The following is a 20,910-nucleotide window of genomic DNA, read 5'->3' on the forward strand; positions in this document are numbered from 1 at the left end:
TTATCTCCACCTCCCACCCCAGATAACATAGCTCTGTTGATCCCACCCAAGTTATTTCTAGGTGTCAAACTCATGATTCAAATGAAAATCCCTTTATTTGATAACTATAGGATAGCATATATGAAGTCATGGTATACTGACTTGGCTTGACTTGAGCCATTTAACTTCAACTTTACCCATCTTTAAACAGGGAAGTTCATATAGTTTGAGAAAGGAGAAGGATTGGATGTGATGTTTCAATTGACTTTTTAAATTTGGTGTAAATTTAATTTAAATAACACAAAAATTATAGCATTAATGTATTTAATTGTATAGAACAAACATTATTGATTCTCCTACTAAACATTTTTGATAGCACATGGCAAATAATGCTTACGTCCATAGAAATACATATTTTACAGGATTGTGAATTGCATGAATTTAACACAGAAATTTGACAGCTTATTTTATATGTCTTAATGTTACCGCTAACCTAACATTGGGCTGTTGATCATTGGCTTGACTGGAAAGTAATTAATGAAAAAGTTTCATTAGAAGTGTTCAGGATTCATTTTCCTGGCTTTAATTTGAGTAAGTTCAAACACTAATGGTTCAGTGAAATAAATAAAAGTGTAATGATGTTACACTGGATGCTAAAAGCTTGGACATCAAATAATAGTGACTTACCAATATGATAGTTATTTAAAAAATAATTTACTAAGAAGAAAGTCAATAAATAACATCAGAAAATTAAAGCACTGTGTTACTTTTAAGGGGAAATCTAGGAAAAATGTAACATAGAGAAACACTTGAGATAATTATGCCGTTACAAACATAGAGTTATACTGGCTTCCAAATTACATTCTGCGTCATTCCTTCAATATCTTTAGGAACTGATCGTTGAAGAACACATGTCTAATTAGAGCCTGTATATACTTTGAATCTGTGCATGGTTGAACATGCTGGAGAGCAATAGACTTATGGTTTAGGAGGACAAGAAGTGAGTATCTTCAAGGAATATGTGTGTAGTTAGAAAGACAAATACATATTAGATAAATTTAATATCAGGGTATTGCTAAGATAAAGGCTCATGCAGGGTAATTATAGGGCTGTGAACTATACTTATTAAGAAAAAAAAATACCTAAACAGCAGCAAAAATATTATAGAAATTAGGACTGATTAGTAACAAAGCAAACTTTCACTATTTTAGGAAAATATTTTGTAGCTTACTAGTAAATGGGATTAGCCCCTTATAGGTTTCCAGATTTAACAAACAAATAAAGTATGCCTAGTTTAAATTTGATTTTCAGATAAACAATGAATATATGTATATATGTATATGTATTTTTCTTGTGTGTGTATGTGTTTAGCGTGTGTCCCAATAATTGCGATCCTAGCCCTTTAAGAGTTATTTAAATTGGTGGCAGGGTTTAGGCACTGAGAGCAGGAGGTGATAAGAAACATATCAGAGGAATATATAGTACCAAGAGTGAACCCTAATATAAATTGTGTACTTTGGGTGATACTGATGAGTAAGTGTAAGTTCATCAATTGTAACAAATGTACCACTCTGAGGGGGTTGGTGATTGTGGGGGAGGCTGTCCATGAATAGGGAGAGGAGGTGGACGGGAAATCTCTGAACTGCCTGCTCAATTTTTTTGTGAACGTAAAATTGTCTTAAAAGATACCCTTCTAAATAATATAGACATAGTATCTCCTTTGCTGAGAATTGTCTAGTGGGAGTTGGTCACACGACATCAAACACATAACCAGCCAAGAAAATATGCAGGGTTGGAAAATGTTAGTCACAACTGAGAAGGTAAACTGCAGGGTTTTACTAAAACGCAAAATGCAAAAGAGGTTAGGAGGGTCAGGCAAGACTTAGAAGTGACATTTAAACTGGAACCTGAGGGGGAAAAGTGGAAATGTGAGGATAAGAAAAAAGCCAAGATAATATGGTGTCATGAAAGCCAGGAGACCATAGTGTATCAGGAAGAAGAGTGTGTTTGACTGTGTTAAATGCTGCTGAACAAATGTTAAGTATGATAAGAGCTGAAAAGTATCCACTAGATTTTTTTTTCTTAATAGATCTTTATTGGAGTATAATTGCTTCACAATACTGTTAGTTTCTGTTGTACACCAAAGTGAATCAGCCATATGCATGCATATGTCCGCATATCCCCTCCCTCTTGAGCCTCCCTCCCAGCCTCCCTATCCCACCCCTCTAGGTCATTGCAGAGCACCAAGCTGATCTCCCACTAGCTATCTATTTTACATTTGGTAGTGTACATATGTCGATGCTACTCTCACTTCGCCTAGGTTTGACAGTAAGGAAATCATTGATGAATTGAGCAAGAGGAGTGTTAGAGCTAAAACCAGGTTGGAATGAGTTGATTTCCTAATTTTTTTTACAATTCATGTCAATTAATTAATTTTTTATTAAAATTTGCATATTGTATAATTTTTAAAAATGTGAATGGGAAATTTATAGAAGCAGAATAGATAGAAAGCAATTATTCAGAAATGTTGAAAATGTTCCCTGGTGATTTTGACCACTAACTCATACCTCCCATTCCTGGTTGTCAATGTCTCTGATAATAAGGAATTAAGGTTAATAGCAACAAAAGGTCATAGTACAGTCATTCAGAACTGCTAGATTATACAGATAGTGAAACCACAGCACACAGGATAATCCCACAAAACAATCTACTTAAGCACTAAACATACATTGATTTTATATGGGAATTGCTTTTTTAAGAGCTATTATCATAATTGTTTGTTTATTTAATTTACTAACAAATATTTATCTAAAGCCTAACTGTTCCAGACACTGTGGATATGTATACTGTGAACAAAGAGTTAAAAAAGCTGTCCTTACTTTCAGAATTTGTACACCGTATAATATTCTTTACAGATATTAAGAGATAGATAACCAGTTTTTGGAGGAAGTAGAGGTAATAGATCAAGCATTGGTGGGGTATAATTAAATGATGATGCTGGAGGAGGGTCACAGACTGCTGAAGAATGGTGGCCATAAAAGTCTCTCCTATAGAAGAGGAAAACTAAGGAATCAATGAATTTTATGATAAAACTTAATAATAAGATTTTTCAAATTAATTATTACAGGAATATTTTTAACAGGTTCTTTTTGTGTTGTGACAGCTATAGATTGTTTTTACCTCTTTAACAAATATTCGTCGAAGCTGGGAAAGCACCTTTAAATGTGAATGTTAAGTGATAGAGTATGTGTGTCTGTGTGTCTGTCATAAATGAAGCTGTTGGAGGAAAGAATTTGCATTTTTCTGAAGCTCATTGAGAGGTCTGTATCTGGAAACCTGACTGTGGCCACATTAAGTGACTAATTTCTTCTCTCTCTCTCTCTGGGTAAATTTTCACCAAACATATCCTTATTACAAAAGGAATGCCTTGCATATTAACTGAAGTTATGTATTCATTTAATGCTTAGTAATTTCCTGAGTCTCAGGAACATATGCTCTTTTGTATTGATTCCAGCAGCTAACAGCTGAATTGCTGTTAGAGATCTATGGCCCCTGACCCCATCAACTCCAAACAGTTTTTATGCGCAGTTGTATATATTTGCAAACTGGAGACTGCCACTCAAATATGGCTTCTGTTTCCTGATCCATGGTTCAGTCAGAGCATGAGATACAATTGTTTCTTCAGTTATTAACAAGCAGAGAGGTAGTGTGAAGTCTACTATAAACTGGTTCAGATAACAGAAAGTCTGGAATTGAATCGTTAATATTTTTCAAAAGAAATATATGGAATACTTTTTAGTATCACATCCTTTGCTAGAAACCAGAGACACAAAATTGGCAAAAATAAATAGGATTTTTGTCTTCATGCAGCTTACAGCATAGTAAGGGGATTGAGATATTAACTGATCAAAAACACAAATAACAATAGGATAAGTGTAGAGGTACATAGAATATATAATTGGGGGATCTAACCTGATAAAGGAGGTCAGGAAGACTTCTCCCCAAAAGTTACTATTTGACTAAAAACTGAAGAATAAGAAAACATTAATTGGATTTGAGGGGGAGGCATGCACCTTCCAGACAGAGGGAAAAATACTTGCAAAGATCTTTTAGCAAAAGGAGTTGATCATCGTCAGCACATTCTTTGTTGTCATCTCCAACAAGATGAGAGCTAGAGATATACTAGGGTACTCAGATGGCACTTAGTATGTATTACTTCAGGAGCAAAGAGTCTAGGAAACAGTATGTCCCTATTCATTATCTTCTGTTAAAATATCTCTAAATTAACTCTTAGGCTAGGCAAAGGCAAATCTCTGGTTTTATAACTAAGGCAAAGCAATGCCGTTATTAGGAATGGTGAATAAAAAGGTTTTTTGTGTGTGTATGTCTGTATCCACTAGATAGTGTATTTATGTGTTTGGATTTAATTGAGGTCTTTCAGTCTCCTGTGACATTGAAGAATTTGTAGCAAATATGAAAAATAGTAGGTGAAAGGGACTCAATGTGTGTGTGTATATATATATATATATACATACATACACACACACACACACACACACACACACACACAAAGAATACTGATCCAGCTATAAAAGGAGAAAAATATTTTGCCGCAGTTCTCATTGCCTAAGGACTTTACATTGTGATGACTACATTCTGTTTTGATAAGCAAGATTCTTGATCTTTGAAATGCTACAAAAGTGACTATCCAAAATTAAAACTATTTTCTTCATCCTTAAGGTACTGCATTCGTTTTCTACTTCTTTCACCATGGAAGGTTCCTTTACCTCTGACAATGCTGATGAAAAATTCTCATTTTTTTTTGTCAAGTTGATAAAAAATATATATATATTCTATTCCTGAATTAAGTATGGTATAAAAATGAAAGCCCATTTTTGAAGTTATAAAACTGTCACTTTATAATAAAAGGCTGTTTTCATTGACAAAACTGGAGAGTTTGTACAGACTTCTATTTTGTTGCTAAGGGTGTGTCATATGGTTAGTTTGGCTACACACAAAATTCATACCACTCTTTAGAAGGTAAAGGAGTGAAGGATGCATAATTTCAGGAATGAATGATCAGAACAAGGGAGATATATGATATAGTTGCCCACTGGGTCTTTAAAGCTTCTAGGAAGGGTCAGTAAGTGGTAGAAGAATGCTGCAGGCGAGGCTAGTATAAATAATTAAATTCTTATAAAATCCACTCCACAAAAAGGAGTGGATTTTAGTAGGAATCATACTGTGTGTTTCCTGCACTCCACAGGGAGTACATGTGTGTATTTGTTTTAGATGATTACATTTGAGTGGTTAAAAAAGTGGCATACAACATTGCAGAATGAAAGTTCTAGGAAATACGCTGAACTTAAAAAAAAGTGTTGAGATTTTAAAAATAGTGAACATGACTATATTTCAGAATTTTGAGTATCTCATTCTACATATTAAGTGTAAATTTGTGTAGATCTTTCATCGAGGTGCGTGAACCTAGATTACCAGCATATATACCACAATATAAACATATGCCAGCATGAGCCATTGGCATATGGTGGAAGAAGGCAGCCCACCTTTAGTGAGATATGAGTAGTACTGTAGCTGCTCTCTTGCCAATGTGAAATTCCATATTTAACTAAAATAGAATGGCAATATCTGGATTAATGATGAACACTGTTGAAGGCAATTAGCTGGTTGACTAGCTCCAGGTTCACACGTTATTAATTCTAGATGTTCTCTCACAGACTTAAATCTCATGAGAACATGACCTGACTTTGCCCTCTGTTTTCTTATTGGCTTACCATCTTGGGGTCCTTAAAATAAACAAGCAAACAAACAAATAGACAAAAGGATGAATGCTGTAGCCAGGATAATGTTTTACTGTTAGAAGAATAGAGTTAGTGTTTTGGGGAAAAAAAATTCTCTTTCTCATATATTATGGAAGGATTAAATTGCCTGTAATTTTCTGGATAAGTCTCCCTATAGAAAAAAATTTAATTTGTACTTCAGATGTTATTAGTTAAAGCCACAAAGAACTGAAATTCTTACCAAATGAAACTCAAAGTAGGTCCCGTATTTATGTGTCATTTTAAAAAAGGTTTTATGCCAATATTTCTAATGCAGGTCTCATCAGCAATGCATTTCTTTGAGATTGCAGCAAACAACTATTTCATTTCTGTTATGTTAATTTTGTTAATAATCATGTTGTGTGATGTCATAGAGGCAAGCAGATAGTATTAGACATTCAGCAAATAGTTTTTAAAATTTTTCTTAGTTTATTTACAAATAGACAATCTTTTTTTGTGGTCATGATGCACACTGGCTCAAAATACTATCTTCAGATGCAAGTGCAGCAGATGAAATCTGTGCTTTATTGAGCATTTATTATGTCCTAGGACCTAGGTGCTTTACACGTATTATTTCATCCCATCTTCACAAAAACTGTAGTAGTGTCATTTTATAGATTAAGATATGAAAGCTTAAGTATGTTAAGAAAATTATCCAACCTTGGCAACGTGGCAAGTGTCTTCAATTGAATCTGAACCTAGTTCTTTATGATTCTGAAGCTTATGTTTTTTTTTTTTTTTTTTGCTGGACGCGGACCTCTCACTGTTGTGACCTCTCCTGTTGTGGAGCACAGGCTCTGGACACGCAGGCTCAGCAGCCATGGCTCACGGGCCCAGCCGCTCCGCGGCATGTGAGACCTTCCCGGACCGGGGCACGAACCCGTGTCCCCTGCATTGGCAGGCGGACTCTCAATCACTGTGCCACCTGGGAATCCCTGAAGTTTCTGTTTTAATGGCTCTGTTAAACTACTTCTAACAGTTCTTGATGTTGCTTAACCTCACCCTGACCACCCTCTGCAGACATGTTTTTACTATACTAACAAATTATTCCCATGTCTGCTTCAAATTAGATTGTCTGCCCTTTTTACTGAGGAAGGAGTTTTGTGTCTTATTTTTTCCTTTATATTTCTAATACAGGATGCCTAGCTCAAAAAATATTTCCTGAATGAGTGAACACCTTTAAACTGACTTTTAAAGGTTAGATAACATTTGAATTCACAAAGATGTCAGGAGCTTTGATGAGTGGTGACAGAGAGATGTTGGAGATGTATATGTATTTTGGATTTTGGCTCTGGTCAACTCCATAGAGGACTCCTTTATCTCTAGATACATTAAAATACAGAGCTTATCATTTTTAGGCTGCTACAGAATAGAGCAAGTATCTATTGCCTTTCTTGCTGTCAGAATCAAGGGTCAATGAAAATTATACTCTATCATTCAAGCTAATAACAACATTATCCTTTAATTTTCCTTAAGCCATTGATTGCTAATTGTCTGATGCTGCCTTTCTCTTTAGTGTGTGCTCAGTGTGTTATGGACCAACTGTTTTGATTTACAGTCTTAACACATACATGTGAAAAATATTATATGACATGTTTAAACTAAAGCAGTTTAGTTTATTTGTGGATAATTTACTTTTAAAAAATATGGAATGGATATAAGGTTATAAAAGTGTGAACTTTTGCTCTCTTGCATTCTGATTGGTTTCTTTGTGCAAAAAAACTAAAGGTCAGGAAGGATTGGTAGATAACTGAGCATTTTATAAATACTCTGGACCGTATCTGAATGAATCCAGGGAGTCATGTAGTATATGTAATTTGTTATGTTGCGGTGGGGAAAAATGAGAACCATTATGGTATATACAGTTTACAAGAAGAATAGCAATAAAGAAAATTTTAACATACTTATTTGAGTTCATATGCAACCTTTTTTTTTTTTTTTTTCCTTTTTACTTACAATTGATTACTTAATTCTGGATGAAGATGCTAATTCTCCTGGTGGAATAGACACTTCATAAAGTCTGTGATTCATAGTGTTAAAAACAGGTTAGATTAATTAATTTTTGAAACTAGTTTAATGAATGAATTACAAGATTGAAAACCAGTCTACTCTCTATATAGGACTGGCAATCCTACATAAAGAAATAACATATAGCATTCTAAAGAAAATTATCACATTATTAGTAAAAATAATTAAAATATTCTCACGATAAAATGAATCATTTAAACAGATTTACTATCTTCACATTTGTTAAATACTGCATTTTTACATCTTTCACACACACACACACGCACACACACACACCCTCACAAATATATACAAATCGAAGGCAATAGGAAATAAACGTTCACTTTGTAGTCATTGGATCCTATCATGATAAGGATGAGTTGAAGGATTAATATCAATAAAAGAGGGAGGAAAAGATATTACACATAAAGATTATCATAAAATAATCTTCTCATTGCTATATCTAACCAAGCTCTATATATGATACAACTATACCGGTCTTCCACAAATGAAGTGGGAACTTACAACACAAGTATTTTGCCCATAACACTAGGGCAAATCTTTTTTTATTAACTGAGTTGAACTTTAAAATTATGTTATGACCAAAAATCAATAAAGAGAAACTGATTTAAGTTCATCCAAGTGTGAAGGGGTTTATTACTAGTGCTATATCACTCTAATGATGTTCTCTTAAAAATTTGTTTTTGTGATATATTGCATCTATTATTGCTAAGAGGATAAAACTGCACAGCAACCTTGGACATTAATAAATCAATTTAAGAAAAGCAGGCATATAGCCAAAAGAAAAGTAAAAATTAGTATAGAGTTTCTAAATACTAGTTAATTATAATATATGCAAACTATACCCATATCAAATTGCTAATGAGTATTTCTGTCACAGGATTTTTTTAACATAGTTTTGTCCTTGTTAGTGACTTCATAGCTTGAAGATAAGTAATATTTCTAAGAATGACTTTCCCTTTTAACCTTCAAGGTAGAATACTACTATAAAAACATAAAAACTAACGTTTCGTGAACTGAATTTCTGAAATTATTACTTTTCATGTTCTTATTTTTATTCCATACTATAATACAATATATATGACTTGTGTTAGAAATATTAAGAAATCATAACTCACTTTAAACAATATGATATCTAAAATGTGCACCACACACACCACGAGTTTATATGATGAAAAATGGCAATTTTAGCCCTTGATAAAATAATTTCCTTAGGCTTTTCAGTCTGCCACTTCTCACTAATTATTTCAATGTATATATTTATTTATTGACTCTCTTCTAAGAGTATGTGGACTATGACACACAAATACGTGTTAAGTAATAGAATTTTTAAGGTAAACTTGTTTATTTTATGTATCACATACAGACAGAAAATTGCTCAAATGTTAAGTGTATATCTTTATGAATTTCCATAAATGAGGTACACTGTCTAATCACCTCCCAAATCAGGTAAAAAAAACATGCAAGCACCCTAAAAATCTCTCTGTGCTTTCACCCAATCACTATTCCTCTCTTCCCCAAAAGTAACCATAACCTGACTTTAACACCAAAGGTAAATTTTGCCTGATTGAACTTTATATGAATGGATTCATAAAGTATGGATTCTCTTGTTTCTGGATTCCCTCACTCAACAGTTTGTTTTTGATAGAAGTAATTCAATAATGTTCCTTGCTTTGTAGCATCATTTCTATGAATATACAATAAATAATTTATTTATCAATTCTACCATTGTTGAACATGAAGTGGTTCATGTTCAACATGGTGGCTGTTATAAATAGTAGAGCAGTGAACATTTGGTACATGCTTTTTGGTGCACACGTGTTGCATTTCTGTTGATATTATGTATCACAGTAGAATTATTGAGTCACAGGTATGCATATTTTCAGCTTTATACAAATGTATACTTCTACCAGCAGTGTATGGGAATTTCAGTTGTTCTTGTTTTTACATTCTGGCTGACCCTTGATATCGCCAAGTTTTCCTTCCTTCTTTCCTTCCTTCCTTCCTTCCTTTCCTTGCTTTCCTTCCTTTCCTTCCCTCCCTCCCCCTTCCTTCCTTCCTACTTTCCTTTCTCCCTTCCTTTCCTTGCTTTCCTTCCCTCCCTCCCCCTTTCCTTCCTTCCTTCCTTCCTACTTTCCTTCCTCCTTCCCTCCCTCTCTGTCCCTCTCTTTCTTTCTTTCATGTTTATTTAGTATTCACCATTCTTGTAGATGTGTCATGATATCTCATTGTGATTTAAAAATGTATTTTCATAATTATTAATGAAATTTAGAACTTCCTATGTACTTATGGCTATTTGTATACCTTCTTTTATGAAGTATAGTAAGATTCGTATAAAGAGGAATAAATAGATAAAACTAAGACAGGTGAAAATAAAAATAGGAAAACTCAGTTCAAAGTCAGTGGTAAGGGCTTCCCTGGTGGCGCAGTGGTTGAGAGTCCGCCTGCTGATGCAGGGGACACGGGTTCATGCCCCAGTCCGGGAAGATCCCACATGCCGCGGAGCGGCTGGACCCGTGAGCCATGGCCGCCGAGCCTGCATGTCCAGAGCCTGTGCTCCGCAATGAGAGAGGCCACAAAAGTGAGAAGCCCGCGTACAGCAAAAAAAAAAAGTCAGTGGTAAATTTATTATCTAGAAATTTGTTATCGGTGACTACACAAATTTAGATTCAGCTTCCTGGAAGCCAGAAAAAAAAGGAGAGATGGATGATAAATTATTTACTTCATGGCTTTTCCTGGCATCAAGAACAATGAAAATTTTGTTCCATGGATTTTTATAAAGGTAATGCTATAAACAACATTCCTGAAACAAATATGACAGCAAATTCAATTAACAAATGCTCTAAGTATCCCTTTATTCAAATCCAGAACCATTATTTGCATTAGGAGTCTGGTGTATATAGTTGAGTAGATCTCTATACAGTCATAGAGATATGAGCATGTGAACATATGTTATATGTTTCTACAGAAACATAAAGGCTGTATTTCTAAATATCATCTTATTACTGTAAATATCAATCAGCAATCTTATAATGATGTCCATAAAGTACAGTGACTATTCAAGATAATTTAGTCAGTGTTTCTATATTCTAAAATTTTACTGTCTGATACAGTAGCCATTAGCCATATGTAATTATTTGTTCCAGTTACGTAAAATCAAATAAATTTAAAAATTCAGTTTCTTAGTTACAGTAGACATAGTTCAAGAACTCAATAGTTACAGATGGATTTTGGTTACTATATGGGGCACCATATATATAAAACATTTCCATTATCATAGAAAGATCTATTGACAAAACTATTCTAAAGCCTTAAAAATATTGTTACCCATAACTTACAAAAATTATCTGTTAATTGGAATATTTAATTTATAACCTATTATCTGTTAGTACTAGTTAAAATTTATCATGTATCTAGTTGTAAGGGTTAAGAATGAAAAGGCCAGTGTGACTGAAAAATTGTACTTAGATCAGAACACCTCAGTACTAGCCATAGCTCGCTCTTTACATCAGCTCTTTGATTTGAAGAAAATCCACAGTATCAATCAACTTTCGTATTACCTTTTGTATAACAAATAGGTTAACCTACAAACTCTGAAAGAAATCTGAATTCTCTGAATTTTTTATCATAACCTCACACCTAAGATATGACAGCATAAAGATCATTTAAGGAAATTCTGATGCATTCAAAAGAACAAAACTATGAGTTTAAAGATGAGTCAATCAACTCAGAGGTGACACAGCAGAGCTTCTAGGAAGAAAGAGGCTTTCTTCTTCAAATTAAAGCAACACTGTTGACATATTATCAGCTATTTCTTTTAGATGTTACATGTTTATCCATTTAAAAATGCCTAATGGAGATATTGAGAGCATAAAATAGTTTATTTATACATAACTCTGTACTTTAAACTGAGGATGACCTCAGCTCTGCATATTTCAACAAAAATATTTTCTCTCCAGATTCAACTATGTTCATTTTAAAGACATTACTTCTGAGATTAAAAATGATGAGAACATCATGTTTGGTTTATCTCAGATATTAATTGAACAAAGCCTCTATATGATTTAAATTTTTATTTTACTGATTTACTGACAATATTTCACCAACTAATATGAAAACAAAAGCCTTGACTAATGAGTTTAGATTACTCCATAATGTTCAGTTTTTTTAAATTTTAAAAAAAATCAGTGTTATTGAGGTTTAATTGACATATAAAATCATAAAATATTTAAAGTGTACATCATGGTGATTTGATATATGTATACATTGTGAAAAGATTTCTCCTATCTAGCTAATTAACACATCCATCACTTCATGCATTTATTGTGTGTGTGTGTGTGTGTGTGTGTGTGTGTGTGTGTGCAAAAACATTAAAGTTCTACTCTCTTATCGATTTTGTTACACAATGTCATCTTATCAACTCTACTCACCATGTTTTACACTAGATCCTCTGACCTTATTCATCTTACCACTGATAGTTGGGGACCTTTTACCAACCTGTTTCTCCCAACTCCCAGTCCCTGGCCAAATACTTTTATGTTTTTGCTTCTAAGATTTTGACATTTTAAAATTCCACACATAATTAATATCATGCAGTACTTGATTTTCTCTGTCTGATTTCACTTAGCATAGTGCTCTCAAGGTCCGTATGTGTTGTCACAAATCAGGATTTCTTTCTTGTGGCTGAATAATATATCATTTTGAATATACACTATATCTTCTTTTTTTTTTAAATAACATCTTTATTGGAGTACAATTGCTTTACAATGGTGTGTTAGTTTCTGCTGTATAACAAAGTGAATCAGCTATACGTATACATATATCCCCATATCTCCTCCCTCTTGCATCTCCCTCCCACCCTCCCTATCCCACTCCTCTAGGTGGTCACAAAGAACCGAGCTGATCTCCCTGTATTATGCAGCTACTTCCCACTAGCTATTTTACATTTGGTAGTGTATGTATGTCCATGCCACTCTCTCACTTCGTCCCAGCTCACCCTTCCCCCTTCCCGTGTCCTCAAGTCCATTCTCTATGTCTGTGTCTTTATTCCTGTCTGCCCCTAGGTTCTTCAGAACCATTTTTTTTTCATAGATTCCATATATATGTGGTAGCATACAGTATTTGTTTTTCTCTTTCTGACTTACTTCACTCTGTATGACAGGCTCTATGTCCATCCACCTCACTACAAATAACTCAATTTCGTTTCTTTTTTATGCTGAGTAATATTCCATTGTATATATGTGCCACATCTTCTTTATCCATTTATCTGTCGATGGACACTTAGGTTGTTTGCATGTCCTGGTTATTGTAAATAGAGCTGCAATGTACATTGTTGTACATGACTCTTTTTGAATTATGGTTTTATCAGTGTATATGCCCTGTAGTGGGATTGCTGGGTTCTATTTTTAGTGTTTTAAGAAACCTCCATAGTGGCTGTATCAATTTACATTCCCACCAACAGTGCAAGAGGGTTACCTTTTCTCCATACCCTCTCCAGCATTTATTGTTTGTAGATTTTTTGATGATGGCCATTCTGACTTGTGTGAGGTGATACCTCATTGTAGTTTTGTTTGCATTTCTTTAATGAATAATGATGTTGAACCTCCTTTCATGTGTTTGTTGGCAATCTATATCTTCTTTGGAGAAATGTCTATTTAGGTCTTCTGCCCATTTTTGGATTGGGTTGTTTGTTTTTTTTGATATTGAGCTGCATGAGCTGCTTGTAAATTTTGGAGATTAATCCTTTGTCAGTTGGTTCATTGGTAAATATTTTCTCCCATTCTGAGGGTTCTCTTTTTGTCTTGTTAATGGTTTCCTTTGCTGTGCAAAAGCTTTTAAGTTTCATTAGGTTCCATTTGTTTATTTTTTTTTTATTTCCATTTCTCTAGAGGGTAGGTCAAAAAGGATCTTGCTGTGATCTATGTCATAAAGTATTCTGCCTATGTTTTCCTCTAAGAGTTTTATAGTTTCTGGTCTTCATTTAGGTCTTTAATCCATTTTGAGTTTATTTTTTTGTATGGTGTTAGGGAGTGTTCTAATTCCATTCTTATACATGTAGCTGTCCAGTTTCCCCGGAACCAATTTTTGAAGAGGCTGTCTTTTCTCCATTGTATTTTCTTGCCTCCTTTATCAAAAATAAGGTGACCATAGGTGAGTGGGTTTATCTCTGGGATTTGTGTCCTGTTGCATTGATCTATATTTCTGTTTTTGTGCCAATACCATACTGTCTTGATTACTGTAGCTTCGTAGTAGTGTCTGAAGTCCAGAAGACTGATTCCTCCAGCTTCTTTTTTTTTTTCTCAAGATTGCTTTGGCTATTTGGGGTCTTTTGTGTTTCCATACAAATTGTGAAATTTTTTGTTCTAGTTCTGTGAAAAGTGCCATTGATAGTTTGATAGGGATTGCATTGAATCTGTAGATTGCTTTGCGTAGTATGGTCATTTTCACAATGTTGATTGTTCCAATCCAAGAACATAGTATATCTCTCCATTTGTTTGTATCATCTTTAATTTCTTTAATCAGTGTCTTATAGTTTCTGCATACAGGTCTTTTGTCTCCTTATGTAGGTTTATTCCTAGGTATTTTATTCTTTTTTTTGCAATGGTAAATGAGAATGTTTCCTTAATTTTTTTTCAGATTTTTCATCATTAGTGTATAGGAATGCAAGAGATTTCTATGAATTAATTTTGTACCCTGCTACTTTACCAAATTCATTGATTAGCTCTAGTAATTTTCTGGTAGCATCTTTAGGATTCTCTATGTATAGTATCATGTAATCTGAAAACAATGACAGCTTTACTTCTTCTTTTCTGATTTGGATTCCTTTTGTTTATTTTTCTTCCCTGTTGACTGTGGCTAAAACTTCCAAAACTATGTTCAATAATAGTGGTGAGAGTGGGCAACCTTGTCTTGTTCCTGTTCTTGGAGGAAATGGTTTCAAGTTTTTCACCATTGAGAATGATGTTGGCTGTGGGTTTGTCATATATGGCCTTTATTATGTTGAGGTAAGTTCCTTCTATGCCTACATTCTGGAGGGTTTTTATCATAAATCGGTGTTGAATTTTGTCAAAAGCTTTTTCTGCATCTATCGAGATGATCATATGGTTTTTCTCCTTCAATTTCTTAATATGGTTTATCACATTGACAGTTTTGCATATATTGAAGAATCCTTGTATTCCTGGGGTAAACCCCACTTGATCATGGTGTATGATCCTTTTAATGTGCTGTTGGATTCTGTTTGCTAGTATTTTGTTGAGAATTTTTGCATCTGTATTCATCAATGATAGTGGCCTGTAGTTTTCTTTCTTTGTGACATCTTTGGTTTTGGTATCAGGGTAATGGTGGCCTCATAGAATGAGTTTGGGAGTGTTCCTCCCTCTGCTATATTTTGGAAGAGTTTGAGGATGGGTGTTAGCTCTTCTCTGAATGTTTGATAGAATTCGCCTGTGAAGCCATCTGGTGCTGGGCTTTTGTCTCTTGGAAGATTTTTAATCACAGTCTCAATTTCAGTGCTTGTGATTGGTGTGTTCACATTTTCTATTTCTTCCTGGTTCAGTCTCGGAAGATTGTGCTTTTCTAAGAATTTGTCCATTTCTTCCAGGATGTCCATTTTATTGGCATATAGTTTCTTGTAGTAATCTCTCATTATCCTTTGTATTTCTGTAGTGTCAGTTGTTACTTCTCCTTTTTCATTTCTAATTCTGTTGATTTAAGTCTTCTCCCATTTTTTCTTGATGAGTCTTGCTAATGGTTTATCAATTATGTTTATCTTCTTAAAGAACCAGTTTTTAGTTTTATTGATGTTTGCTATTGTTTCCTTCATTTCTTTATCATTTATTTCTGATCTGATCTTTATGATTTCTTTCCTTCTGCTAACTTTGGCTTTTTCTGTTCTTCTTTCTCTAATTGCTTTGGGTGTAAGGTAAGGTTGTTTATTTGAGATGTTTTTTGTTTCTTGACGTAGGATTGTATTGCTGTAAAATTCCCTCTTAGAAGTGCTTTTGCTACATCCCATAGGTTTTGGGTCATCATGTTTTAATTGTCATTTGTTCCCAGGTGTTTTTTGATTTCCTCCTTGTTTTCTTCAGTGATCTCTTGGTTATTTAATAGTGTATTGTTTAGTCTCCATATGTTTGTATTTTTTACAGATTTTTTCCTATAATTGATATTTAATCTCATAGCATTGTCATTGGAAAAGATACTTGATATGATTTCAATTTTCTTAAATTTACCAAGGCTTGATTTGTGACCCAAGATATGATCTATCCTGGAGAATGTTCCATAATCACTTGAAAAGAAAGTGTATTCTGTTGTTTTTGGATGGAATGTCCTATAAATATCAAGTCCATCTTGTTCAATTTGTCATTTAAAGCTTGTGTTTCCTTATTTATTTTCGTTTTGGATGATCTGTCCATTGGTGAAAGTGGGGTGTTAAAGTCTCCTACTATGATTGTGTTACTGTCGATTTCCCCTTTTATGGTTGTTAGAATTTGCCTTATGTATTGAGGTGCTCCTATGTTGAGTGCATAAATATTTACAATTGTATATCTTTTTCTTGGATTGATCCCTTGATCATTAGGTAGTGTCCTTCTTTGTCTCTTGTAATAGTCTTTATTTTAAAGTCTGTTTTGTCTGATATGAGAATTGTTACTCCAGCTTTCTTTTGATTTCCATTTGCATGGAATATCTTTTTGCATCCCCTTACTTTCTGTCTATATGTGTCCCTAGGTCTGAAGTGGGTCTCTTGTAGACAGCATATATATGTGTCTCTTTTTTGTATGCCTTCAGCCAGTATCTGTCTTTTGGTTGGAGCATTTAATCCATTTACATATAAGGTAGTTATTGATATGTATGTCCCTATTACCATTTTCTTAATTGTTTTGGGTTTGTTATTGTAGGTCTTTTCCTTCTCTTGTGTTTCCTGCCTAGAGAAGTTCCTTTAGCATTTGTTGTAGAGATGATTTGGTGGTGCTGAATTCTCTTAGCTTTTGCTTGTCTGTAAAGGTTTTAATTTCTCTGTCGAATCTGAATGAGTTCCTCGCTGAGTAGAGTAATCTTGCTTGTAGGTTTTTTCCTTTCATCACTTTAAATATGTCCTGCCACTCCCTTCTGGCTTGCAGAGTTTCTGCTGAAAGATCAGCTGTTAACATTATGGGGATTCCCTTGTATGTTATCTGTTTTCTTTCCCTTGCTGCTTTCAATATTTTTTTCTTTGTATTTAATTGTTGTTAGTTTGAGTAATATGCCTCTTGGTGTGTTTTCCTTGGATTTATCCTGTATGGGACTCTCTGTGCCTCTTGGACTTGACTATTTCCTTTCCCATATTAGGGAAGTTTTCAACTATAATCTCTTCAAATATTTTGTCAGTCCCTTTCTTTTTCTCTTCTTCTTCTGGGACCCCTATAATTCGAATGTTGGTGCATTTAATGTTGTCCCAGAGGTGTCTGAGACTGTCCTCAATTCTTTTCATTCTTTTTTCTTTATTCTGCTCTGTGTTAGTTATTTCCACTCCTTTATCTTCCAGGTCACTTATGTGTGCTTCTGCCTCAGTTATTCTGCTATTGATTCCTTCCTGAGAATTTTTAATTTCATTTAGTGTGTTGTTCATCATTGTTTGTTTGCTCTTTTGTTCTCCTAGGTCCCTGTTAAAAGTTTCTTGTATTTTCTCTATTCTATTTCCAAGATTTTGGATTATCTTTACTATCATTACCCTGAATTCTTTTTCAGATAGACTGCCTACTTCCTCTTATTTGTTTGATCTGGTGGGTTTTTACCTTGCTCCTTCATCTGCTGTGTATTTCTCTGTCTTCTCATTTTGCTTAACTTACTGTGTTTTGGGTCTCCGTTTTGCAGGCTGCATGTTCATAGTTCCTGTTGTTTTTGGTTTCTGCTTTCAGTGGCTAAGGTTGGTTCAGTGGGTTGTGTAGGCTTACTGGTGGAGGGGACTGGTGCCTGTATTCTGTTGGATGAGGCTCGATCTTGTCTTTCTGGTTGGCAGGACCTCATCTGCTGGTGTGCTTGGGGGTTTCTGTGACCTTATTATGATTTTAGGCAGCCTCTCTGCTAATGGGTGGGGTTGTGTTCCTGTCTTGCTAGTCATTTGGCATAGGGTGTCCAGCACTGGAGCTTGCTGGTTGTTGAGTGGAGCCGGATCTTGGCATTGAGATGGAGATCTCTGGGAGATCTTTTGCCATTAGATATACGTGGAACCAGGAGGTCTCTGGTGAACCAATGTCCTGAACTCGGCTCTCCCACCTCAGGGGCACAGGCCTGACACCTGGCCAGAGCACCAAGACACTGTTAGCCCCACGGCCACCCTGATCAGAAGAGAAACTATAAGCTTCATTCAGAGTTTTTGGGTAGGAATCTCCATAGATCTTAGCAACAATGTCATACGATTTCTGTTTCCTTATTATGTCACCTTTTCACTTAAAGGAAGCACTTTACAACTTCTTTTTGATAATATTCGAATTACCAGGATCACTATTCTAGCATTTTGGTGCTGTTATTAAGTAAATGAGGGTCATTTGAACACAAGTGCTATGATACTGTGACAGCCAATCTGATAACCATCTTGGCTGCTGACTCTACCTATCTTCTTTATCTATTCATGCACTGATGGACACATAGGTGGCTTCCATATCTTGGCAATTGTGAATAATGCTGCAATGAACATGGGAGTGCAGTTAACTTGTTTTCATTTCTTTACGATATATAGCCAGAGTGGAATTGCTGGATGGTATGGTAGTTCTATTTTTAATATTTTGAAGAATCTCCATATTATTTTCCAGATAGGCTGAACCAATTTACATTCTCACCAACAGTGTACAAGGGTTCCCTTTTCTCATCTTCACCAACACGTGTTACAGGTTTCAGTGAGGTGATATCTCATTGTGTCTTTTTTCTTTTTTTTTGTGGTACACGGGCCTCTCACTGCTGTGGCCTCTCCTGCTGCGGAGCACAGGCTCCGGACTTGCAGGCTTAGCAGCCATGGCTCATGGGCCCAGCCGCTCCATGGCATGTGGGATCTTCCCAGACTGGGGCATGAACCCGTGTCCCCTTCATCGGCAGGCGGACTCTCAACCACTGCACCACCAGGGAAGCCCTCATTGTGGTTTTGATTTGTGTTTTCCTGGTGATTAGTGATATTGGGCACATTTTCATGTACCTATTGGCCATTCATGTCTTTTTTGGAAAAAAAAATGCCTATTCAAATCATTTGCCCATTTTTTAATTGGATTGTCTGTTTTTATTTTGTTTTTCTATTGAACTGCATTAATTCTTTATATATTTTGGATATTAACCCCTTATCACTTACATGTTTGCTGACATTTTTCTCCCATTCAGTAGCCTTTTTATTTTGTTGTTTGTTTTCTTTGCTATGCAGAAGTTTTTTTTAGTTTGATATAGTCTTACTTGTTTATTTTTGTTGTCTTTGCTTTTGGTGTCAAATCAAAAACTCATTGCTAAGGCTAATGACAAGGAACTTACCCTCTATGCTTTCTTCTAGGAATTTTATGGTTTGAGGTCTTACATTCAAATCTTTAATCCATTTTGAGTTGTTTCTTGTGTGTGGTGGAAGATAGGGGTCTAGTTTCATTCTTTTGCATGTGGATTTTCAGTTTTTCCAATATTATTTATTGAAGAGATTATCTTTTCCCCATTTTATATTCTTGGTGCCTTTGTCATAAATTTATTGACAGTTTATGTGTGGGCTTATTTCTGGATTCTCTAGTCTATTACATTGATCTATGTACCTGTTTTTATACCAATACCATATTGCTTTGATTACTATAGCTTTGTAGTGTAGTTTGAAATTAAGGAGTATGATGCCTCTAGCTTTGTTCTTCTTTCTCAAGATTGTGTTTGCTATTTGGGGTCTTTTGTGGTTCCATGTAAATTTTAGAATTGTTTGTTCTATTTCTGTGAAAAATGCCATTGGAATTTTGATTGGGATTGTTATCCTCATCTATGTTTGAATCTGTAGATTGTTTTGGGTAGTGTGGATGTTTTAACAATATTAATTCTAATCCACGAGCGTGCAATATCTTTACATTAATTTGAGTCTTTTTCGATTTCTTCATCAATGTCTTACAGTTTTCAGTAAACAGGTTTTTCACCACCTTCGTTAAATTTATTCCTAGGTATTTTATTCTTTTTGCTGCAATTATAAATGAGATTGTTTTCTTAATTTCTCTTTCTGATAATTTATTATTGGTGTATAGAAATACAACTGATTTTTATATATTGATCTTGTCTCCTTCAACTTTACTGAATTTGTTGATTAGTTCTACTCTTTTTTTTTTTTTTTTTTGTGGAGGCTTTAGTGTTTTCTCTACATGCAGTATTATGTCATCTGCAAATAGAAACAGTTTTAGTTCTTCCTTTCCAATTTAGATTTCTTTTGTTTCTTTGTGTTGCCTAATTGCTCTGGCTCATAATTCCAGTACTATGTTGAATAAAAGTGGCAAGAATGTACATCCTTTCTTTTTCCTTATCTTGGAGGAAAAGCTTCCAGCTTTTCACCATTGAAAATGATATTAACTGCAGGCTTGTCATATGGGTTTTATTATGTTGAAGTATTCACTCTATACTCAGTTTGGTATAGAGAGGTATGTTCTACACTTTTTTTTTCTGACAGTGCAGAAATGTTTAAGAAGAATAAAAAGATCTGCTTAGAGCCAAGACTCAAAACCAACCCTTTGTCACATACCAAATACAGAAAATAATTTTCTATAAAGTTAACATTTTTAGCAAGAAGTAGTAGAAATAACATTGAAGTTCCTGAGACTAGCCCAGTGAATGATTAATGTGCTCCTCTTGGCCAGCCAGGTCTGGAATAACCTCCTGTGTTCTCTTCTCACAGAAAGATGTCACAGCTACCTCCTTTTAGGTGGGAAGTGTCTTCAACAGTCAAACCTATATCAGAGGACAATCACAGCAGTGCAATGGGTTTCTCTACAAGCAGAGACAAGTGACTTAAAACGTCACAATGGTAGTGTCACCCCCAAAGATTTCTTAGTAGATCCCATGAGGGCAGCCCAGGCCTTCAAGATAATACTTACCT

General features: G+C 34.8%; 1 protein-coding gene across 1 annotated transcript in view; it reads left to right on the forward strand.

Annotated features, from left to right (window-relative positions):
• Nucleotides 1-20,910, forward strand: part of ERBB4 (erb-b2 receptor tyrosine kinase 4) — a 1,108,236-nt gene that overhangs the window by 331,020 nt on the left and 756,306 nt on the right. The window lies entirely within an intron of this gene.

The sequence above is a fragment of the Delphinus delphis genome, chromosome 7 (assembly GCF_949987515.2).
Source record: "Delphinus delphis chromosome 7, mDelDel1.2, whole genome shotgun sequence".
In the NCBI taxonomy this organism is placed as follows: Eukaryota; Metazoa; Chordata; class Mammalia; order Artiodactyla; family Delphinidae; genus Delphinus; species Delphinus delphis.